This window comes from Cavia porcellus, unplaced genomic scaffold (assembly GCF_034190915.1).
Source record: "Cavia porcellus strain 051 isolate PalLab524CR breed Dunkin Hartley unplaced genomic scaffold, mCavPor4.1 scaffold_20, whole genome shotgun sequence".
Classification (NCBI taxonomy): Eukaryota; Metazoa; Chordata; class Mammalia; order Rodentia; family Caviidae; genus Cavia; species Cavia porcellus.
Window position 1 is genome coordinate 57,700,610 of NW_026947503.1, and position 22,402 is coordinate 57,723,011.

A 22,402-nucleotide genomic window follows, 5' to 3' on the forward strand; every position below is an offset into this window, starting at 1 on the left:
AAGGGCTAACTGTAGGAACAAGTCACTGACAATAGGAATCTAATATTAAAATATTGCTGGCTAGGTTCACAAGAACAAACACATTTGATATTCATTCCTTTAACCATTTAAAAAAATTAGTCAGAGGACTGAAGATGTAGCTCAAAGGTAGAGCACCTACCCAGCAAGTGTGAGGCTTTGGGTTCAACAGTTGAAAAAAGGAAAAAAAAAGTGATGTTTGTCTTAAGAGGTAATTTTTCTGTTGGGAAGATTCATGAATTTGTTCACTGCTCAAAATAGTGATGTTTAGTGTATTTGCTTCTCACAAATTATAAGATCTTCAAGCACACTGTCTTCGGTGTTTTTCAGTTTTTCCCTACTCTTATGCTTGAGAAAAGTAGACTTTGTTTAAAATACTGGCTTTTTGCTTTTCCTAATCCATATTGTTGGTGTAAGGTTAAGAAAACCTTAATAGTTATTTTTCCAATTATAAATTCAAAATTTACACCAAAAAACTAGAGGAAAGGCATTTAAAGTTTCCCAGCAAAAGAACAAATGTTTAAGGAGGTAGAAATGCCTACTGCTCTGATTTGATCATCACATTGTATACATGTCTCAGATCATCATATTGTATACCATAAATATGTACCATTTTAAAAATAACCTTAAAAATTTAGTTCCTCTGGGGCTGAGTACATAGCTGAGCTGCACAGTGCCTGCCTGGCAAGTACAAGATCCAGAGTTTGATTCCTGGTACCAAAAAAAAAAAAAAAAAAAGCTAAATGTTAGTATTTTTTTTAGTTTTATTTAAATTATCAGAAGTATTAAAAATTTATAGTCAAACTAAATTGTAATTGATTTCATACCCTTGCTGAGTGACTTTGTAGGCTATTTAGTAGATAGGTTTCATCTTCCCACATCTACAGTACTTACATAAGTGACCATATGCCCTGGCTTACCAGTAGGAATTGTGGTTAATGCCTGTTGTAGTTTAATTATTAATAGGTTTCCCCTTTAGTCTCAAAAATGTCTTGGTTTGAGTGATAAATCATGTGTTTGGCAGCTTAAGGAATTTGAAATATAAACTAACATAAAGGGAAGATTTAATTGCTCTTGCAGTCATGAGGTTTTTTTTTTCATGTATATACAGATGTGTATAAACTCTCTTTAGATTATTGCATAAACCCTAAAAGAAAACTTTTTCATTTATTAAGAGTATTCTGAAATTTCTGAGTTGTGAAGTTATTTAATAGTGATAGAAAATTAATTCAAGAACATTTAACAATGATAAAATACAAAGTGCTTTTCCTATTATCTTCTTTTGAATCTAAGAGCAATTGTCATAAAGGTAGATTGGGTACAGTTTTTAGCTTTTCACAGATACTGAGAAATTAAGTGGCTTGACTTCAATGAACTAACTTTAAAATTTAATAGAATGAAGGGCTTGAACTATGCTGTAACTTCAGACAGAACCAGAATAGGACTTCAAGTGCTCTAAAAATTGTCATCATGCTCTTTAATCAATGATGGCATATAGCCATATTCTCAGCCTTATGATACTGAGGAAAGGGTTGTAATCTAGGTTTAAATTCTGGTCCTATCTCTGATATCTGCATGTTTCCTAGATAAGTTTTATTTCCCTTACTGAAAGATGACAGCTTTAATACTTATTGTACACTAAGGATCATTGTAAGAATGAAATAATACATTTGAAATTTCTTAAAAGAAGACTTCAAAGGAGTTTGAAGTGCTTGTCTATTGAGAACAGACTGGTAGAAGGCTTTCCAGGCAGAAGGCATGTGAAGAATTCAGCTGTGTGTGTTGGGGGTGGGTTGGTGAATCATTGAGTTCCGGAAACTGCAAGTGTATAAAAATGTAATTATATAGATTGATATTGAGAAAGCAGCATCAGCCCCATTTAAAGTTAATTCTAATTCTATTGAGCAAATAACTTGTGTCTGCAAAATGTTAAAGCTTACCATTTGCTTATCAACAAAATGAAGATATACATATATGTTGGATATATCACAGAACTGTTGCTGTGAGTGAATAAAATGTATGTATGCATTCAAACAGTATAAGAAACAATTTAGAGATAATTTAAGAGTTATGGCTTGTCTCTTTGCTTCTTATTGGCATTAAGTGAGCAACTTTCTTCTGCCCTGCCCCTGCCATCATGCCTCTTCTGCCTGAAGCCAGCCAACTATACAAAGACTGAAACTCCTAATCCTCAAAAATTTTTACAAAAGACTGAAAGATTCTATCTATATAATTTTAGACTGTATACCTTGAAGTATGTGCAAAACATAGAAGATATTGTTATGCTGTTTAATAAACAGAAAAGATAGAAAATAATCAGAGATCCCACTGTAGAAGAAACTGCAAAAGAAATTATTTAGATTTTAATACTAATTTAGGTGACACAAATGATAATTAAGTGGATTAATATAACTAAATGAAAAAATCTCTTGCAGCTAGTGGTAGTCAGCCATGTGAGGAAACTCTGCCTGGAGATTCTAGGAAAAATTTACCTCATTGACAAAAAGAAAGCGCTTTTTCTACGAGTTTCTTCCTGCCTGAGTATGGTTGTGATGTCTACAGCTTGCAGCCATGATGGGGAAATCAATGAGGTACAGAGACAGCACTCCAGAGACCTGACAGTGAACCCAGGGCCCACCTACCTCTCTAATTTCTGTAAGATAAATGTCTATTTTCATAGAAAAAGAGATATAAATAATCAAATATAACTTTCGAGTCACTAAAGTTGTGTAGTGGTAGTGAAATAGTTGAATTGCAGTGCAAATTGTGATTTAAATGATAAATTGATTTAAAAGATAATTTACTTTGATTTACATAATTAAATTTAGATGACACAGGTAGTATTACATAGTGGTTGTTATTATTTCCATTATATCTGAAGGATTTAAAATATCACTTAGCCCAACAGCAAATTGTGTAGAAAAAGCTAGTGGAAATTAGTGCTTATAAGAAATTCTTTACTTAATATGATCTTCCCAGTTTCAAGTCTAAGACAGTGAATATTGGTACAGGTGTTGGTGTATTGTTATTTGACCTGAAGTAGTAAAGAACTGAGTATGTTTTATTCCTTTTGAAAATAGTGTCTTCTTGTTATGGGGCTTTATTCAGCAGGGTTTGTCCCAGCTGTTTCTTACTGTATACTCTTTAGCTCAGTTTGTCTGTGTCATCCTTATTCAACTCGTTGTCTATTTTAACTACTTAAGAAAGACTTACTTAAAAAAAAAAACTGCAAATGATATTAACAGAATTCAAGTTAGAGGGAAAAATGATATGTTTTGTAAGATTTTTTTTTTTTTCATTTTTATCGGTACCAGGGATTGAACTCACAACCACCTGCTTGCAAGGCAGGTGCTTATGCTGCTGAGCTAAATCCCCAGCCCCCTATTTCTTTTTTATTTGTACCTATTTCTCCTTCATGTTCTCTAAACTGTTTATACATTATACAAACCTAATTACTTAATGTGAAATTTACTTAATTAAAGTACCTGACCAGCTGTTCAGTTTTTCCATTTTAAATGTTTGATAAGAGACTGCATATAATGTGTTCTTCAGAGCCAAGCTCCAGAATCACATTATAGGTTATAATGAATTACTTCTTGTAACCAGATCTTCTTGGACACAGTCCAAGACAAACTTGTACTGTTCAAAATTCTATGTTTTGTTATAATGAAAAGTGTTACTTTAGGGTCCATGATAGTCAATTTGTTTTTACTATGATTTTACCAATGTAAACTTACGTGGTAAAGTCTTCTTATCAGTGCTGGACATAAAAGTATGTTTAGAATATATACTGATTGTTCATTATGTTACTGTTTGGCCCTTTAAAAATTGGCAGTCAAATACAGGAAATGAATTGTAGTTTATTAGAAAATACCTTTCTCACAGAAGATTAGGTTTCAGTGCATCTCAGGTTTTGTGGGAATGTATCAAATACATCAGACAAAAGTAGGCTAATATTCTCTATTTTCCATTTGAAATTGTTGTACTACTCAGAAAACTCATTTAAAATTATGTTGTTAAATCTAAAGGAAAATAGTTTGACCCTATTTGTCTTATAATATGATGTATTGTAATTTCTTGGGCCCTGCTTGTCTCAGCTTTTTGGGTGGTAATGAGATTCATGCAGGTGAAACCTGAAGCCCGTCACCTGACTTTCTGACCTAGCACCTTCTCTGAAACTGGTGGAAACAAATGTACAACTTAAAAGTATAAGAAATTAAAAATTAATGAGGCAAACCTTACCTGAAGGACTGATAGATAAATGCTCCTCTCATGTACTCTAGCAGGGAATTCTGAAGTTTTTTCCAAGGTGTCTAAGAACTATTTAAACTTGAGCATTATTTGTTTATTTTAGTGGGTATAAACTCAAGAATATACTCATGAGGTTGGGGGTGAGGCTCAGTAGTAGAGTGCTTATCTAGCATACACAAGACCATGGGTTCAATTCCTGGTACCGCAAAACACAAAAATAAAAATGCACTCCTGCATTGTCTTTTCTTTCTGTTGTACACGTGTAATCAACCCCACATCTGCTCCTGAAGTGATTTTCTAAATAAAGAGATTTGTATGTAAACCAAAAGTGTCAGACTCTACTTTCTGTGGAGAACTTTACCAGATAAAGAGGAAACTCAGGATTTCCATCTCAAGTATTTTTGAGTTGGTGAAAACTTTGTAAGTTTCTGTACATGAATAGGACCGTCAGATTAATTGTATGTAGTTGTTTACAAGAGTGGTAATGCTGGGGCTGGGGATTTAGCTCAGCGGCATAAGCACCTGCCCTGCAAGCAGGCAGTTGTGAGTTCAATCCCTGGTACTGATAAAAACGAAAAAGACAAAAAAAAAAAAGAGTGGTAATGCTGACTGGAGATTGGTTGAATATGTATGTGATGTTATTTTTCTGATAATGGGTTGGATTTAAGTCTGCCTGTCTTTATAGCTGTACGTTATAATACTATTTCACTTAATTTTTGGCTCATATCAAATTTAGTTGTTACACCTGGATTATCCAGATTATTTACATAGAAACTTTTTAAAGCATATATAAAATTTCCATTAGTCTTCTGCTTTGTAGTATTATCAACTTTAAATGTTTGAAAATAAGTATAAATTAGATACTAACTTAATGACTAGTTACATAGGCTAAATTCCTTATGTGTCTAATAAAATAGCTTTATTAAAAATGTATGTTATTAACATACATTCTTAATGGGTTATTTTGGCGAAGTGTACCTTTATCTTTGAGTATAATGTTTACATACAAGCTGTACAATTTAAAAGAAAATAAAATTTTGTTTCATTTTTCCCATAAAAAGGGAATGTAATTTTCCATAGTTATAAATTCAAATTATAAGATAATAAACATCTTTCAGAAAATTAAAGTTGATTAGAAGAACTCAGTAAGGTCAGTTTTATAAGCCAGGCATGGTGTAGCATGCCTGTAGTCCCAGCACTTAGGAGTCTGAGTCAAGAGGATTGCTGTGAGTTAGAGGCTAACCTGAACTACAGTGTAAGACCCTGTCTCAAAAAGAAAAAAAAAATCAATTTTAGAAATAGATCTATTAGTTGATCCTAAAATTAACTCCTAACCTACTTCCTGTCTCATTCATTGGAAGGTGTATCAGTTGACCCTGCTGTAGTTAGATAAGCTCTTAGAATGTTTGTCACAGTATTCTAAAGTCCATTCTGATCAGTATTGTATTTCATAAATAGTTCCTGTGTGATGTTTGCTCATTGGTTATGTCCCCAATCAATCAATTAGTAGATCTTAATATTTTTGGAAACTATCAGATCTTATTTTATTGCTTTTTAATATCCTAAACATTTTGGATGCACTCTTCTATCCTTTTTTTGCTATCAAAAGAATGCAGTGTAAATTAATATTAACCTGTAATTTAATTCAGGAGGACATGTTTTAGAGAAAAGAAATCATGTTCTGACATCCTGAAGAAATAATTTAATTAGTAGTGGAAGGAGTACAATCCTGAGAGTATAGAAATCTTTGACCAGGGGCTAGGGATTTAGCTCAGTGGCATAAGCGCCTGCCTTGCAAGCAGGCAGTCATGAGTTCGATCCCCAGTACCGATAAAAAGCAAAAAGACAAAAAAAAAAAAAAAAAAAAAAAAAAAAAAAAAAAATCTTTGGCCAACTAATTTAATGTTATAGGAGATAACATATAGACAGCCTTTGGAAAACTCAGATATTAGGCACATACAGAATATTTGAATTAGGTGTGTTACATGTCCTTCCATTAATGTAATGACTGAAGTTTGAATTCTTAAAAAGAACATTTAAATCTTTTTTTGGTGGGGGGAGGTGATTTGCATTGAGTTGAATCCCAAGTCTATTATTTTTTTATGTTGAGACAGGGTTTTGCATGTCTCTAAATTGCCCATGATGTACTAGAACTTGTGATTCTCTTGCCTTAGTTCCCAGAGTGCTGAAGTGACAAGCATGCACCACTCTGCTGGACTGTATTTAAAGCTTTTAATCATCTTGGTATAATGCTCTCAAAATGCTTTTAACAGAGGCTTCTTTGTAGTGAATCTTTAATTGGATTGGGTGGGTTTATGATTTTTAAATTTGAAAGTTAAAATGTCATCCATTATTAAGTCTTAATGCCTTCTAAGATTGCTAAGTTCCCCTTTATTTATGACAAAAACAAAATGCATCTTCTAAACTTGTTAAACTTGTTAACTAAGTTACACATGTTATTGAAATGTATTTCATCCCCATATCACCCCTCTCCCAACCCCAGTACTGAAAATTGAACCCAGGCCTTTGCACTGAGCTACATCCCCAACCCTTTTTATTTATTTGTTTGTTTTGAGACAGGTCTCACTGAATTGCTCAGTTGCCAAAGCTGTGCTCAAACTTGCCATCCTCCTGCTTCAGCCTCCCATGGTTCTGGTTTATAGGCATGTACCACCATGCCCTGCAAAATGTGTTATATAAAATGCTGGGTGTTGGGAAAGGATTAGCATTTCCTGACTACCTACTGAATTCAAGGAACCATGCTGTTTTATGCAAACTATACCATTTCACCCTAGAGCTCCATTTTATTTATTTTTTTCTTTTGAGGTCCTAGGGATTCTAACCCAGGTTTGTACAGGTAACTCAAGCAGTCTACCAAGGAATCACATCCCCAACCCTAAGTCAATAACTCAATGAATGGTTTTAGTTTCCTTCATTTGCAGATGGAGAGAAGAGAAATAATTCACAATTATAAACTAGTTTGTCAGAATTCAAATACATGTTAGCTTGACATAAAACTCCACATGCTTTTCAGTATTCTATCATTTCTCTTGATTATAAAACAAAAGTGACTTTCAGAGTCCACTTGTACTGGACTAAAATTACTAAATTTAGAAACATCACTCAGGTAGGATTTTTACCTGTAAAAAGATAAGATTAAGAATTAACATTGAGTAACAGGAATCAGACTTGACATTTTTGAGCCGTTAGTTCTCAAACTGTTTCTTGTCCTAGTTCCTAAGAATTCCTCAAGTTAAAAATGTTTAAGGAATTTGTTTAGCACTTGTGTACAAAGTTCTTTTTAAGTGGTTACCTCTTAAATAACAAGTTCTGTCACTTCTAAAATGAATTCAAATACTGCACTTCTGGTCTTTAATACTGAATTTTTCCATACTGAAATTTTCCTGTCAGCTAATGCCAGATTTCAGAGATTTTAATTTCTAAGCCAAGCATGGTGGCACACACTTGTAATCCTAGCACTTGGGAGGCTGGGGCAAGAGGATCCCTATGGGTTCAAAGCCACATAGTGGGCTACATTGTGACTTCAAGGTTAGCCTGAACCATATAATGAAACTGCCTCAAAAAAGGCCAAAATAAATAGAGAAGTTTTAATTTCTTAGGAAAATCCTAAAGTGTGTGTGTGTGTGTGTGTGTGTGTGTGTGTGTGTGTGTGTGTGTGATATATGAATCACTGAGTGGATGACTCACTATATATATGTGAAACAGTTGAAATACTTAAAGCACTACTAAGTTAGAAAATGATAGGAGGCTCTCATCAGTTTGAGCCAAAATTATATGACTACATTAAGAGATTAAGTTTTGAAATGGAAGATATCTTTATTACCAGTGGCATAATTTAAATTATCTGTAAATTTAGCCACTATACCCTAAGTGTTTGGTGGCAGTAATGATATAGTTTAAAATGTAAAAGTAATTTCTTAGTTCATCAATGATTCATTAATAAAAATTAATAAAATTTTATCTGTTTACAAATACTCTAGGAAATATTGATTTTATGTAGTAGTCATTCTAGGGTAGTGAAAAAACTACTGGTCTGGGTTGGTATTCAAGAAACTTGGATGTTCTTGTCCCAGTGCTATCCTTGGATTATGAATAGTGATTTAGTTACATTTTGGGGGCTATTCATTCCTCAAATCAAAAATGAAGTATTGAGTTCACTAGTTACACCTTAGTGTAACTAACTTAGAGTCCTTCTACCTAAAAAAAAAGTCATGATTCTCAGTGCTTTTAGTAAGAAACACAAATGTATTTAGGGAGGAAAGAACAAATTGTCAAGAAAGCTAACATTGCTGACAGAAGCAGTTATGTGTAATTGTGTGTCTCGGGTTAGTGAAAAGAAATGCGTCCTAGTTTTGGTTAATAAGTTCATATATCCTGAATTTTGATCAAAGCATCATAATATATCAGTACTTTAAAGGACTCTACTTAAAGAAAATACATAAAAATCATTTACTAGAACTTAATACATATTTGAATGAAATCCCATCAAACAAAAACTATAGAATCCCCCCAAAATGTGGAATTAAGCTTGAAATTTACTCATAGATTTAATGAAATGAGTATTTAACTTCTAAATTGTTTCCCCAAAAAATAAACATAAAAAACTGAATAAATTATTTATCTTTAAACAATAAGCCCTGTATTTTAAATACAATATGGTTGAGAATTCAGTTACTATATACAATGTATTCAAGAGAAACATCAACAATGTATTTAATTAATATGTATCTCTCTTCTCTAAAAACTGAAAAAATATTACCTATTCCATATTACCAAAAACTTGTCAGGCTACAATATATGCTGAATAAAATTAGACTTGCATATTCCTTTTGCAGATACATAGTTTTATAGAAGTTAAGCTGAATTCTCAGACATTTTATGCAAAACCGCCTAAAAATAAGATTAAGGAGCACTCAAAGGTTTCCTGTGCAACAAAGAAACTCTCATCTGAACATTTGTTTCCATTTCTTCTTTTTACTTTAATAACATCCTAAAGAAACAGTGTAGCCTTTGAGTTTGACCAAAGATACAAAGTGGGAACACAAAGAGACAATGAGATGATCATTCTTGCTCAGGTCAAGGCAGAGTTTTATCAAGATGACCTACAGGTAGCTCTTGACAGAAAATTATCCAGTATAAATCTGTTTAAAATTTTAAATTCCTGGATAAATTCCTATGTCACCTGCTATATTGTTAAATGTCCCAAAGTAGAGAGATAATTTGGTGTGCTGAAATAAATCTAAAGGGATCAATAACTTTCATTTTAAATGACATAAACTACTACAATAAATTAATTGGATCAATGAAAAACATAAAAATAAATATTTTAAAATACAAGTGAAAGGAAGATGTAAGTGTTAAGTTTTTCAGACTAATAGGCATGACAAAACCTGTCTTCATTCCTTTCTATTCAGCTCAGCAAGTGCTTTTGAACTCTAATAGTTAATCAGTTACCAGATTCCACAATCTTTGTTTTTCACACTCCTTAATTCTTGCTGTGAATTGTTCCTCTAATGTACCTAGGATCACCAAACAGGCTGATCCTTTTTTCTTTTACCTTAAAAAGGCAATTTTTATCCACAATTAGACTAACCATATAAAATTGTTACCATATAGCAACAGCCTGTAAAAACATAATAGGGTGTTATCAAAGAAGTAGAAGGCTTAAGATGAATCATTAATATATAAAATATATTTGGCAAAATTATTCAGCGCAGCTTTTTAAATGACAATACTCACAACCAATTAACAAGTGTAACAGTATATTATATACAGGATAGCTTTAAGCAAATCAGTAAACATACATGCAATTTTTATAAAGCAATATCTAATCAGCTTTACAGGAAAACTATAATGCAGGTAGTGCCAGGTTAAAAATAGGTATCTTCTGAAACATTTAATTTTCAAAAATGCATAGAAAATTGAAAAATATATAAAACATATTAACTTACCCTTCAATTTATTTAGCAAATCTGTGCTCTTGGTCAAAAGCAGCTGTGTTACTCCTCACTTTCCTTGAAGTTGTAAACATAAATGTTAAGTCAGTGGATGCCACCTCTCTGGACCACACTAGGGTTTGCTAGACACTACTGCTATGTGGAAGAGTTCTGCTGCATCTAAGCTATATACTGTGTGCAATGGATAACCTAATATGCCTTTCATTTAACTGGCTGGGCAGGTTTCTACCGTCTGTGGGACATGGAATCAAACCAGAATATGTTGGCATAACAGGCCAGTCAAACCGGTTCTTCTGTAGATCCAGAACCCGTCCTACCAGTCTCCATCAAAGGCTAGCCCAACGTGCTGCAGCGGCTCAGCTCTGCTAAGCTTGTACTGAGTGAGTTATCCCCACCTCCCGTCAACTCCCAACAAACTACTCTGAATGTTGTAGCCTCCAGCAAAATAATTCAGAGTTCTAGTGGGAGGAGGAGATCTGTGTCAGGTTTAGCAGGAGTCCATTGTTACAAACCTCTCCTGGGAGAGGTATATAAGTAAGTGGTCTATTATTGTCAGAGGTAGGTAATCCTTTTAAAAATGTATTTTAGTGCTCTGTGTCAACTAAAGCCTCTAGAAATAGATTATCTACAATGAAGAAGAATCCCATAATGCCTGACCTTCTCCCCTAGTCCATTCGGTTTTGCTTGTTTTAGCTTAGCCTTGAGGAGAGAGATTAGTGTTGCCCACAAGGATAGTTGTCTTGAGAATTGCAAGGAAGCATTTCTAGAGGGAGAGAAACAAGGTATAAATTGACCAAACATTGCCTGGGTGTGTTATCGTCCTTGTTCTCAAATGATCCTCATACCATTCCAATCTAACAGTGGAAAAACTACTTCTACATAACTAGGAACAAGCTAGAGAGGGGTTACTTGGATAGTCAACAGTTCAACACAAATTACTGATGCCTACCATATTTCAGGTACTAAGTATAGGGCTCACAAGAGTTTTGAAAAAAACAAATTTAGTAAGAGATGGGAATGATGTCAAAGTTTCCAGGTAATCATGTCTTGTAAGGTTTTGAAAGGGAGGAAGGAGGAAGCAATGCAAGATTATATTTCAATGGAAGTTGGTTTATATTAAGGGTGATCGAGTGAGATTTGTTCTAAGTCTCATAATACCTGCACATTTAGAAAGTCTTTCCTATCTACTATTAGATAGGAAACTTTACCTCTTAAGAATCATCTAAAGCATTGATTAAACATACAGATTGTTTGGGCCTGCCTTCTAGAGATTCTGATTCAGTAGGCCTGGGATGTTGACCAAACAATTCCAGTTACTCTGATACACTTGTTGCAGAGACCATAAACCAAACTCCAAGCTCAGTTTTTTTTTTTTTCTCCTTTCTGTTCTATCTATAGTTAAGTAATAGAGCACATGTAAACCAAAAGCTTCTGTACTCTTTTTTTTTTTTTTTTTGGATTTTCAGAATTTAAAATGCTGACTGTTAGTAAAATGTTTGTTAAGAAAAAAAATGTTAAGTAAATATCTACTTAGAGTCAGCATTTACTGGATCCCTGGGGAACCACAACTGATAACTATTATGTGAATTAACCTGCATTAAAGACTATAATTATGAGGTAGAAGCCCAGAAAAGAGAGCATGTATGATTATAATATGGGGAAAACTTCACAAAGACTTTTTTGACTATGACCAAAGATTGCTATCTGCAGGATAACAGAGTTTGAAGTAAAGCAAAATGCATGTTCTTGATTTGATGTAGTAATAAAATGTTAAGTATCTGAGACCATTATTCAAAACTTGGTAATTAGGTTATTTTCTGCAGTAAAGTTCAGCACATTTTGCTATACAGGATTAGAGACTGTGGAGTTTGAGAGCCAAATTGTCTTTTTTAAAGCTATTCAGTTATAACATTATAGCACAAAAGCAGACTGAGACAGTAATCAGTGAATGAAGGTAACTTGTTCCAATGAAACTTTGTAAAATAGATGTAGGCCAGATTTGACCAGTGGGCCACTATTTGTTGAACCTTAAAAAGGTTGCATAATTGGTTACAAAAATGGACTTTGGAGTGAAAAAAACAAGGTTGTGTCGCAGTTCTGTTCCATACTAGCATTATCATCTGAATCAAGCATCAATTTTATTTATAAACTAGGAAGCGAAACAATAATTCCTATCTCTGAGAGTTATTATAAGATTGACACAGCACAAGGGTTGCATAAAGGTTTATTTGAAAATGTAGTACACAGTAAGGACTCTATAAAATGTCAGGTAAAAATAGATACGCTTAAACAGGGTAGGCCAGCATAAGAATTCATTTTCATTATTCTTGTAATCCTATTAAAATGACAGAGAAGAATCAAAACAGCCTAGATCTTAAGGATGAAAAGTGACAGTGAATAGACAAGAGATGTCTTATCATTTTTTTTTTTTTTTTTGAAGAATGAACGAACATGAGCAGTGACTAGAGAAAGCAGAGTAACTACCGTACTTTCCATTATAAAAGCAAGGCAGGCTCTGGGGCAAGATGTTGGAAAACTGCAGGAATTGGAGGAACAAGTAACCTATTAATAGTCTTGTGGAGTGGGATGGAGTTGGAACAGGAGAGTTAGTTAGAAAAAAAATTACCTAAAGGGCAGTTTTGTCTATAGGCTTCTTCCCTAAGGAAGTATGGAAATTACCCCATCTTTAGCCTTGGCAGAAGATATGTAGGACAAAGGGACTGTTCTAGTTTCCTATATTTTCTATACAAAATTACACCAAACTTAGTGGCTTAAGAAAACACAAATTTACAGTTCTGGAGGTTAGAAGTCTAGACTGGGTCCAGTGGACTATAAGATCAGGGTAACAGCAAGGTTGTATGTTATGGTTAGATAAAAAAAATGTCCCCCAGAGCCTCCTGAGTGCATTAATGGGCTTTTGGGAGGTGACTGGATTATGGGGGTTTATGCTGAGCTGCTGTGAGAGGTGGGAGCTGGTTGGAAGAAGTCCATTCCTGGGGAATGTCAACCAGAAAGATTTATCTCTTTTCTGTTCCTCACTTCATTTTTTTTCTGCTTCTGTGGCCAAACCATGAGCCACTTTTCCTCTGTGTTACATTCCCTTGGGGCCAGCTGACAATGGATTGAAATCTCTACAAACTCTGAACCAAAATAAACCTTATCTCCCTTAATTTACAGGTGTTGGATATTGTGTCACAGAAAAAAGGAAGTAACTAAGACACTGTGTTCCTGCTATATGGAGGCTCTGGGGAGAAAATCTCTAGAGTTTTTTTTTCTTTTTCTTTTTCCAGCCTCTAATATTTGCTTGCATTTCTTGGCCCTTGGTTCTCTTTTGTATTCAGCACCAACAGTGTGTGCTTAAGTCTTCTCATTCCATCGTTCTGATCTTGTCTCTGTTGCACCCTTCATCCACTTTGATAATTCAAGATAATCTCCTTCTTTTAAGATCAATTTATTAACTACCTTAATTCCATCTACTACCTAAATTCTCTTTTGCTATGTAACATTGGAAATGTGGACATCTTTGAAAGGCCATTATTCTGCCTACCACAGAGAAAAAGTCAAAGTTTGTCTCTGTTGCTGGTGAAATACCCAGATCCATTCCTCTGCTTGACTTGTAAATGCTACTAACCAGGTTCGAATTTTTTACTCATAAAGCAGGAAACTGAGAAATTCTTAAGACTGATCCCCCTAAAGCAGTGATTATACAGTAAGGCTGACTATACCTATAGGGATGTTTGACAATGTCTGCAGAAATTTTGGATTGTAACAAGCAGGGAGGTGAATAGAGGTGTGCTACAGACTGGCATCTGTTGGGTAGGGGCCAGGGATACTATAAATATCTTACAAAACTTGTACACAGACAGCTCATCTCTACATTCCAAAAAATTATTATGCCGTCCAACATGTCAATTGTGCCAAGGTAAGGAAATGCTATTTTACTGTTAAATTTACCAGCCGTTGTCACCCTAACATCAATCAATAAATCTCACTAGACATACAGAGTTATAAATCAGCATTTTAAAACTAATTAGACAGCATTTAATATGAAAAAAATATGAAACCAACAGATAACAAGAACTTAGAAAAGAGCAATACAGGAAGCCAAGTAATATTTTATTTTTCCTTTACTGTAGCTCCTTGTGCATGCTAGGCAAGTCTTCCCCTGAGTTACATCCTCAGCTCTTTTTGTTTTATTTTGAGGCAGGGTTTTGATAAGTTGCTCAGCCAAACCTTAAACTTGCAGTCTTCCTGTCTTGGTCTCTAAACTGCTGGGATTGAGCAGCTGGAATGATAGGCCTATGGCACTGAATCCAGCTCAGCATAATATTTTAACCCCACTACATTATTGCTTGCAAAGAAATAAGATTAATTTCTGATTACAGCGAAGAAGAGAAAATCAGTATAAGAGTGAAACTTTTGAATCTGGTGTGGTAGCACATGCCTGTAATCCCAGTTTACAGGGTGCTGAGTCAGGAGGATTGTTGCACATTTGAGACCAGCCTGGGCTATAAAGTGAGCTCAAGGCCAGCCAGAACTGCATAGTGAGACCTTCTCTCAAAAAAGACAACAAACAAACAAACAAAAACAACTTTTGAAGACTGAAGAAGAAAAATTGGAAAGTAAAAATATGAAAACAAAAATGTAGGGCTCAAAACTATGGGGTAAAAGTATGAGAACAGAAATAAAGTCAGAATGACATGATAAATACATTTCAGGAAATAAAACAAGGGAAGTAAACAAGTATAAAATCACATTCTTACAGTTCCAGGTGCTGTGGAAGCTAAGGCACAAAATCACTTGAATCAAGGCATTAAAGATGAGCCTGGGCAACACAGCAACACTTTGTCTTTAATGAAAACTGAAAAAAGGAAAATAGATGATAAACCACTTTTGAAAAATAAGAAAATGAATCTAAGATATCTGACAATTGACTAAAAAAGTTCCAGGAGAGAGAAATGGAAAATAATCAAATAGTTCTGAAGTCTTCCTCACAAAGGACCCATGTTTTTGATTGAAAGGGTAAAACAAGTTTCCATCAAGTAAATGAAGAGAAGCTGTTAACAAGATGCATTCTTGTGGCCTTTTGGAACACTTGGGGTAAAGAAATAAAGAAAAGATCTAAATATTTCTGGAGAAAGAGGAGAAACACAGACACATGGAAAACTGTTCACTAGAAGGGATCAGATTGCATTAGACCAATATCAATACAGAAAACTAGGAACAGAAGATTAGCTTTCAGACTTCCATGAAAATACTATTTACAGAGAAAACAATTGAGATATATTCAATCTTGCAATGAAGTACAAGAGTAGAATTAGTAAAATACTGAAAAGAAAGGCCTTGAAATTTTATGTCCTCTTCTTCCTTGAGAAACTACTGGAAGATGTACTTTAAAATAAAAACTAAGTAAAGGAAGACGAAAACATTGAATACAAGGCCATCTCTGTTGCTTCTCATTGCTTAAGGTTCAACATGGCCACCAATTCCAAATTCTGTTACTGATTACCAATAAGGTTTACAGAAAGAAGAGATAAGAGATACGAATATAATTAGTTTTGACCACTTACTTCCCTGGATGTCCTTGGGTCATGTGTGGATCATACACAACTAGTGGAGCAAGGCTCAAAACTGTGGTGCTCTGCATTGGAAGAGTTCAGCTAAAATAGCTGTGGGTGGAGAAAGCAATGAAACACATTATACACACAATTAAAAGTATGCACGCCCCTGTATTTCATATCCTACCCCATTATTTTTTAAGATGTCAGACATCATCTGAAAATCTTTGCATGCTTATAGGCCATAAATACTTTACATATAATATTTAATAATTGTAGTAATAACAGCTATTATGTATTGATCAATGTCAGGCCTTGTCCTAAGCATTTTTCATTTAATTTTTTTTTTTGTCTTTTTCCTTTTTTATCGGTACCAGGGATCGAATTCACGACTGCCTGCTTGCAAGGCAGGTGCTTATGCCGCTGAGCTAAATCCCCAGCCCCAATGAAATGGTACTTTTTTTTTTTTTAATCGGTACCGGGGATCAAACTCACGACCATGTGCTTGCAAAGCAGGCGCTTATGCCACTGAGCTAAATCCCCAGCCCTTTCATTTAATTTTTACAACATCCCTAGTAGAGACATAATTATTATTATATTTTCTACTGTGAAGATGAGGGAAATGAGACATAGAAATTAATTTACCAAAGAAAAAATGACTGTCCATTAAAACAGCTGTTTTAACAAATGTACGTACTCTGACTCCTATGCACAGGATATTGATCTTTGTTTTGAAGTTCCAGACCTACTTATGGGAAAGAGATGGATTCTCATAACATTTATAATTATACTCTCCTATGATTTAGACATGGTTTGAGAGTTCACATCTTGTAAGCTTGGTCCCAGTCAGTGCTGGTGCTTTGCCCTTGAAAAATCGAGAGCTAAAAATGAAATATACTTCTCTATTTTATAAAATACCCCCCTCAGGTATTTCATTATAATAACAGAAAGCTCACTGATACAGAGACCAAGATCTATTTTTAGTCTTCTCTTTTTCCCTAAGCAAACCCTTTCTATAGAGACTTATTTCATTCAGATATTACTTTTATTAAGTAATAGTGATAGACTGATAGATTTGTAGTGTGAATGGAATTCTTATGGAAAGAAGAGTGTGCCCTGGTGCTTCTTTGGAGGAGCTGCAGTCTTCACCATTGCCTTTGGATATGTCTCTAGTTCCTTCAGGATTCTAGCACAAACTCTTCTGCTTTTTGATACAGACTCACATCAGACTGTAGTGAGGAGCTCAATGCCTTCAACTTTTGATTGGAATCTCTGTCTTTCCAGTGCATTTTTTTTCTTCCACCTAGACTTTGTAGGGGGCCATTGTAATAGTACTTTGTAAAGCATACTTATATGTATGAATAATCTGTTCCTCTAGTGAATCCTAAGGGATAGTATGATAGTATTTGCCATATGAAACTGCAAATAAAATCAGAAAAACAATTTTTCTTAGGGACATCTAGGTTAAAAATAAAAACAGTTTAATGAATATTTTTTAAAGAAATCCAATATTATTTATTATAATTATTGAGTATACAAATAATAGACTCAATTATATAAGAGATTGTAATTTAAAAATTATTAACCATATTCTTTCCCCTGGAGATGACTCTTCTGAAAACTAAAGTTCAACGAATGTGTAGTTGTATATGAGAGAAAGGAATGGACATTGGATAAGCAAACGTTAATATGTCATTTCTAGGGAAGAAGCAAGACCAGAAATATAATAGGAGGCCACTTGCATATCTGACTCACCTATTAAGATTCACTTGGGAAATAAGCTACTCTTTTGGACTATAAATATCTTTATGGAGTATTTACTGATCAGTTACACTATTGTTCAAAGTAGTATCTGAATGAAACAACTTATATAGGAAGAGTTTGCTTAGGGAAAAAGAGAACACCAAAAATAGATCTTGGTCTTTGTATTAGTGAGTTGTCTGTTACTATAATGAAATATCTGAAGGTAGGTACTTTATAGAGAGAATTATTTAATTTGCAGTTTAGATTTTCAAGGGCATAGCAGCAGCACTGACTTTGGCCCAAGCTTACAACTTGTGAACTTCCAAAGTAACTACATATGGAGTGGATCTTCTCTGTACAGTTTCTGGCTTACAAGTTGATCATTCATACACATACCCACAACTGTGCTCCACTAATCTGCTAGGAGTTTTTTTTTTTTTTTGTCTTTTTCCTTTTTATCGGTACCAGGGATCGAACTCACGACTACCTGTTTGCAAGGCAGGCCCTTATGCCGCTGAGCTAAATCCCCAGCCCCTAATCTGCTAGGAGTTTTTAAATCCATTTAAGTGAACACCACAGTTAATCATCCCATATAAACTTGCCATAATAACAAGAAAAAAAATACATAATCTTTTCTGAATCAGAATTATATTTCTAGTTTATCAGCCAAACCAAAAAACAAATAGACAAACAAACAAACAAACAAAAAACCCAATCATTTTAGCTACTTTCTACAAAATAGTTAATCTGAGCTGCCCCAGAGATTGGGAAATCCTTTCTAATTAATGCAAAGTTAATAGAAAATAGAGTCAATGTTCATGGATCATAAAATGAGGAAGGAAAATGGTGCAAGTACAAACTTGCACCAAAAGGAAGAATATGCACAAACATTTATATCTGCCAATTATAAGTAAAGATTTACAACATACTGCCCAATAGCTAGTAAAGCCTGATCCCTTTAAAATTAAGAATATATTTGACCTAAATAAGTCCAAACAAAAAACCTGATTCTGAGATGGCCTCAATTATTCTTAGGTTATAAATACATGGATTAGTTATTTAACATGCTGAGCCTCAGTTGCTTCATTTATTAAATGAATATAATTTGATTAGGCACATTCAAAGTATCTGTTTAGCTTAAAATGTCTATTCTAAGATTCTTTGCAACAAATGAACAATTTAAAAATGTGAGAGGAAAAACAAAATGTATCAGTTAAGGAGATACAGAGTAGTACAGAAGAGTAATTTTTAAAATGCAAACTGATTTTGCTGAGTTTTCCAAAGGCTGATGCTGAACCGTGGATACAGGTGCAAGTGAGTTATTAGAAATGTGCTTCCCTTTGGTCTTGTACGATATGGGGATGGCAGGGCCAGAGAGGAGAATAAGAAAAAGAAGTACCATATGTGATTTTGGGATCAATGTAGTTGCAGGGAACTCCAAGCATGCTTGATAATGAAAGGTTATTTTCTCTTGAGGTGAAGAACCTGAACTTTCATACCTTCTAACCAGCTATTGGCTAACTGGCTAATCGAAAGCCATGAAAACTTTTGGCTCTACGCATTTATGTATTAAGTTGTCCAGCAACCCAGTGGTAGTCCTAACATGGAAGAAGGTTGCAGGTGCTATAATAAAAAGAATAAAGCACTCAGACTTCTATTTCCAGCCAAGACAGAATTATAAACATCAGACTTAATGTACCTCCTGAAACAAGGACAAGAATGTATTAAAGAATGACTTTTCAATTCATTATACATTGGTCAGTGTGATGCTTGATTGATTTTGTCAATTTCAAAAGTTTAGTAAAGAGAAGCTTAACTAAATTGGCTCAGCAATGAAGACCCACTAAGGCAGCTGGTTGCCAGGATGGTATAAAGGGGAAATGAGGAAGGATAGAGCTGCTCCCATTTCTTTAGAGGAGCTCCAGTCTTTGCCATCACCTTGGACATCATCTCCTGGCTTCCAGCACAAATCCATCTGATTCTTGATGCAGACTTGCGCAGGACACTACAGAGAGCTCCAGACCTTGCACTGAATCCTTCATCTCCAGTGTGCAGACACCTTCTGCGTTCTTACTCATCCAATTCTATGGCTGACTGAATTTCTTATACATTTATATGTCTTGTGTTATATCTGTTTCTGTAGTAAAACACGGGCTGATACTGTCAGTAAAAAACAATTATTCCTAAGCGAGGGCTAACTGCCTAGAGAAGTTTCCAAACCATGGCAAGGTGAAAGGTAATTCAGGAAGAATTCAGTGTTCTTAAAGAAATTGTCATTTAGGACAAAAACATATGATCCAACTATATAATGCCCTCAATAAATACATTTTAGATATATGAAACCAAGTAGATTAAACATAAAAGAATTTATCATTGAACATGGTAGCAAATTCCTGTAATCCCAGTAGTTTGAGAGGCTGAGGCAAGAAGATTGCAAGTTTGAGCCTAGTGACATAGTGAATACTTGTCTCAAAAAAATAGAAGGGGCTGGATGTAAGTGCGAAGGCCCTGGGTTCATTCCCAGGAAAGACAGGAAGAAAAAAAAAATAGAGAAAATCAGTGCTACCAAAATAACTTCTTTGAACAAATTTTAAAAACTGATTTTAAAAATTTAAAATATTCTTCAAAAATAAAGAAAAGGACAGAACAGAATTGGAAGAGAAAACGCAAATTATTAAATTATTTTATATGAGAACAATGGTATCATTACAGATAGAACAGATAGTAAATTATAGTAAGGGACTATTATCAACAATTTTATCTTAATATAGTCAACTTCCTAGATGAAATAGACGCAATCACTTGAAAGACACAAGCTATCAAAGTTTGTTTTAAAAGAAATAGCCCTTTATTTAACATTTTTCATTCATAGTTAAAAATTTAACCACAAAAAACTGAAGGCCAACCCATTCACTGGTGAATAATTGAGCTGATGAATTCATAAAAAATGTTTCAGAAATAAATAGCATCAATTTTCTGCAAACTTTCCATAAAATGAAAGATTTTCCAACTCATTTTGTGATATCAACATTATTCTGACACCAAAGTCAAATGAAGACATTACACAAAAGAAAATAGTATATCATGATGTAGTTATAAAATTCTAAGCGGCATATTGGTATGTTGAATCTAACAACTTATAAGAAAGATATTATAATCAAGTAGAATTTTATTCTAGAAATGTAAGGTTTGACATTTTAAAATCAATCCTATTATATTAACACACTATAATGAACAGAAACTGTATCTTCATAGATGCAGAAGAACTTTGGATAGAATTTATATCTGTTCCTGATAAAGGAATGGAAGAAAATTTACTCATTATAATGACATCTATCAAAAACCTACAGCTCACATTATGGTTAATGGTTAAGGACAAAGATTTCCTCCTAAGGTCAAAACGAAGCAAAGGGATGCCTGCCACAACCACTTGTAATTGCTGTAGTACTAACTAAAGCTACGGCAGTGAAACAAGAAAAATAATAAAGGCCTTATGGATTGGAAAGGAAGAAATAAAACTGTCTTTGTTTGCAGACTATATGACTTATATAGAAAATACTGTAGAATCTACAAAAATATTCTAGAACTAAGTGAATTCAGTGAAGTTTGTAGAATACATGATCAATAAACAACAACCAGAATCAGCAAATAATTACAATGAATAATCTAAAATTAAAATTTGGAAAGCAGTAGTATTTATATTGATATCACATATATCAAACAGTATAAAATAAATATTTTGTTATAAATCTCACAAAAGTATATGAGAACAATAATTAAAACTAAAAAATAATGCTAATGAAAATTAAGGAATATCCAACTAAATGCAGAGATAGAGTTCATAGATTGGAAGACATTATTTTTCAGATGTCATAATTTGTAGGTTTAATTAAATTCCAATAAACATACCAATGTTTCTTTATAAATGTTCTAAAATTTATGTTGATATGGAAAGACCTAGAATAGCCAAAACAGCTCTGAAAAACAAGAACAAAGCTGGAGAATTTATATATTATTGTGGGCTGATAAATGTTTAATGCCCAGTTCTCTGGAAATATTTTGTGGTGTGAATACACTGTGACTAATATAATACTACTAATGTGGTCTCACTGATTACTACATTAGAGCTGGGAAGTGACACACATGACCAGCCCTTAGAAATGAGTGCAAGTGAGCTTCAGCATTGTACTTACTACACTTCATGGGTTTAAGATTTATTATCAAGTTGCCACATTCAAAGTAGTGTGATATGAGTATACAGTTAGTAAAAATTCAATGATAAAGAATCCAAAATTAGACCCCCACATGTATATAACCAATTATTATTATTGATTTTTTGAGACAGGGTCTTGCTGGTAACCTAGACTGGCCTTGAACTCACTATCCTCCTGCCTCAGCCTCTCAAGTGTTGGGATCAAATGATTTTTAATAAAGGCTCAAAGATAATTCAATGAAAAAAGAGTAATTTTTATAATTGTACTACAAAAATCAGATATGTGCATTTTAAATATTATTGAGAAAATGAGGGAGCTGAATTATTTGGTTTTTAAGGTTACATTACAGTTTGGATGGTGATGACTCCCAAAGGCCTATGTTGAACGATGGGTCCACAGGGTGAGGCCATTGGGAAGCTGTGGGACCTTTAAGAGGTGGGGCCTGTGGTAGTCACTGAGGGCATGGCCTCAAAGGCACTAGAGGCACTCTGGCCTCTTCTTTCTCTTTTCTCCTAGCCCAGGTGAATGGTTTTGCTCTACCATTCACTCTGACCATAACGTGCTGCCTTAATGCAGGCCAAACTAACATGGCCAACTGGTCACGGCCTGGAGCGTCCAAAGCGTCCAAAGCCAAAATAAG

General features: G+C 34.2%; 1 protein-coding gene across 1 annotated transcript in view; it reads right to left on the reverse strand.

Moving 5' to 3' along the window:
- The window catches only part of Rbbp8 (RB binding protein 8, endonuclease), an 87,118-nt gene extending 76,647 nt beyond the window's left edge, over window positions 1-10,471 (reverse strand). The window contains exon 1 of the mRNA XM_003474036.5: window positions 10,242-10,471. The gene's annotated coding sequence lies outside the window, so the exon portion shown is untranslated. The remainder of the gene's footprint in view (window positions 1-10,241) is intronic.
- Window positions 10,472-22,402: the final 11,931 nt, after the last annotated feature.